General features: G+C 47.5%; 1 protein-coding gene across 1 annotated transcript in view; it reads left to right on the top strand.

Annotated features, from left to right (window-relative positions):
- The first annotated feature begins 259 nt into the window (after window positions 1-259).
- zbtb34 (zinc finger and BTB domain containing 34) overlaps window positions 260-3,160 on the top strand; it is a 46,056-nt gene continuing 43,155 nt past the window's right edge. The window contains exon 1 of the mRNA XM_063194637.1: window positions 260-534. The gene's annotated coding sequence lies outside the window, so the exon portion shown is untranslated. The remainder of the gene's footprint in view (window positions 535-3,160) is intronic.

The raw sequence follows: 3,160 nt of genomic DNA, 5'->3' as shown, positions 1-3,160 counted from the left end.
TTTTTTAACTCGGGGAACTTTCTGAATCCTCCAGGGCAGCTTCGGTCCTCGCCGCAACTCGCTTGTTATTGCCCAACAACATCCATTCCCCGCATAAACCCGATGCCCCCACGCCGCTCTAGTCCACAGAGTAGTAGACTAGGCTAGGGCCCTCCCCGTGGAAATGATAGGTTGCCAAATCTTTCCGATGTGTAAACGTATCTTGCCCTGGGCTATGCCATGCCAACAGACAGACAGACAGACAGACAGAGCGAGTTGAGTTGAGCTGTGTGCCGAGTTCTCTGAGCTGGGCATGGGTCTGTTCATTTTCACTTCCGGGGGGTAGTTAGTTGCTGCAAGGCAGCGCTGTACAGCAGCGGCAGCTGAGAAGAGAAGAGAAAAGAGAAGGGAAGGGAGGCACAGCTGGAGCAGACTGGAGGAGAGGAGAGGACTGGATAGCCCAGCCCAGCCCAGCCCAGGCCAGCCAGGCTGCCTGCCGAACCGAACAGAACAACGCTGTCTGCAGGAGAATGGACCGCGACTGATTGGGCAAAGGTGAGCCGGGGCTGGCGGACAATAGCCGCTCTCTGACAGGCGCGTCCGCGTCGATTGTCAAGTGGTGCTCTGAAGTGGGCAGAGTGTTTACGGCGCCGCTGTCTTCTGTTTTACTTGACAGGCTAATGTTAGCAGCCATTAATGCCCAGCAGCTAGCAAGCAGTTAGCCAGCCAGGCAGGTAGCTAGCTAGCCAGGCTTGTTTAGTTTAGCTGGGGCTGGATGAGCCTGCTGGCTAGCCTGTTATACAGTAGGCGCTAGCTGGCTAGCGAAATGGTTATGTAGTTTTGATTTGAGATCCTTGTGCCAAGACGGTCATCAGCATTGATTCTTGATAACTTTTTTTGATGTCGCGAAGCATTGCTGTCTAGCATCTTGATTATTAACAATCGTCAAAAAAGTACTTCGATGACATGTCGAAGAGGCTGGAATTCGGCAGGACCACTGACTGCTGACGGGCCAGCTGCATTTCTTCACCAGAGTGGGCCAGAAATGCTCAAGAAAAGAATCACTTATGCCTTGCAACTTTCAACCCTCCCCACCCCTCTGCATGAAGTCGCACCGCACGGCGGCCAGAGGCAGGCAGCAAGCGGCTTTAGCAAACTAAACCTGCAGGCTACAGCCGCCTAAGCTTGTCATAAGACGCTTGTTGTCAGATGTTTCAGCCCTGCACTTATCGTCTTATCCCGTCTTAAAACCTTGGCTAACTTATTAGCCGGAATTGATGTCAGGACAGAGATTGACTTTGTCGCAGCTTACAGTAGGGCTATGGAGAGGCTAATGCTACCGCTAGCACAACGCTAACTTCAAACAGCAAACGATTGGCAACTTTAGCGAGTACGTAGACAGCGGTGACATGGTGATGGCTATCTTTTTCGTTGTGTTATTATAACTACTGTTGTGGCTGTCAGCATTTGGCAACGGAGGGTCCTGAATTGTTTGCGTAATGGTGCGCCCCTGCAAGGGTTAACTTTCACGGGCTTGCATTGCTTCAACCAGACTAGCACAGAATGCTGTTGTAACAGCAGGAACTACAGTAAGGCAGTTGTGTTATGTTGTTGGAGCTGGCTTAGTGTTACAGACATCCCACCAGCCTTAATCGCCAAATAGCAAGATGTCAAAAGCGAGATAATTGTGGAATAAGTGCTGGCAGTTTATATAGCGTAGCAGCAGCAGCCGCTGGAGACTTGGCCGTGAAGAAGTTTGCATTCGGAAAAGTGTGTGTGTGAGTGTGTGTGTGAAGCATTATGATGTGCCATGACTGCATCTGGAATGCAGCTAGTCTCGGTGTCAGAGTTGCCAAATAGCCGCCCGCCCAATCGCGAACATACAGAACAGATTCCGATACAACCCACACACACACACACACACACACACACACACACACACACACACACACACACACACACACACACACACACACACACACACACACACACACCTGCCTGTGCCAACGCCACCTGTGCAGAAATACCTGCGGAACAACATCGTAAAACAGTTCTGGAAGTGGAAAAAACGGCGTGGAGATTAAGTTTCCCAGACGCATGGCATGGGAACCACATAGAACTAGGCCTAGTGTATGAACTCATGCCACAGGCCCTAACCCTATAATATGATAATAATTATTTTATTTAAAGACCAGTTCAGTTAAAAGGTTTGTTACAGCTCAGGTTATATCAAACTTTTGCTGTGTGTGTGTGTGTGTGTGTGTGTGTGTGTAAACATTTGAGTGCACCTACATTTTGTTTTGGTGCCCTGCCTACAGTTGTTGATGGTCACAGCCTAGATTCACTAAATCTTGCCAGCTGTATTGGCATGTTGACGTGGAAGACGGCGTTGCTGATGTAAATACGTTTTTGTTTTGTAATCAGTGGAAATTGGGCATGCGTTAGGCAAAGTGTGGTGAGTCCAAACTTTTAACCGTTAGTGGTGGAAGTCCTGCTCGGCCAACTCTACTATAAGGCTCCCAAACACTAATATTTACATTCAACAGTTTAAAGTTCCATGCACAGCTCCTTGGTGCTGGTAAACGCAGGAGTGTTCAATACTTCAAAAGAAAGAAGTGTACCGCACACTTTCTTGACTTAATGCTCGTTTATTTAGAGCGAACAACGCGTGTCGCCTTAGTGCGTCATCAGGCTCGCTCAGTAAATATAATATATTGCCATATTACTTAACTATTAGTTATGCACAGCCGACAACAATACAAGGGTCCCAAACACTAATACATCAATTAACTAGTTATGCACAGCCAGAGTGGTCCCAAACACCAACATTTAAGCTTATTACTAAACTATTAGTCAAGTAATAATATGCTATTAACTTGCAACATAACACAACAGCTATTTAATAGTAAAATCAACTCATTAATACCAGTGTAACTCATAGTGTGTGGACCGTACTTTATTACGCTACTCTGCCAAACTGTGGCTTGGTCTCATTATTTACTAATTCACTTATTTAAACCTGTCATTGAAAGCTGTGCAATCGCTCTGGCCCAGAGGAAGCCTGGGTGCAGTGTTGCCAGCTTGGGCGGTTTCCTGCCCAATTGGGCTACTTAGGATGGGCGTCTACAGGTCAAAAAGGGTGAAATGGCATTTGGGTGGGTTTTTCTGCCAATTTTTTTTG

The sequence above is a fragment of the Engraulis encrasicolus genome, chromosome 3 (assembly GCF_034702125.1).
Source record: "Engraulis encrasicolus isolate BLACKSEA-1 chromosome 3, IST_EnEncr_1.0, whole genome shotgun sequence".
NCBI lineage: Eukaryota > Metazoa > Chordata > Actinopteri > Clupeiformes > Engraulidae > Engraulis > Engraulis encrasicolus.
This window is presented reverse-complemented; position numbering and strand designations above follow the sequence as displayed.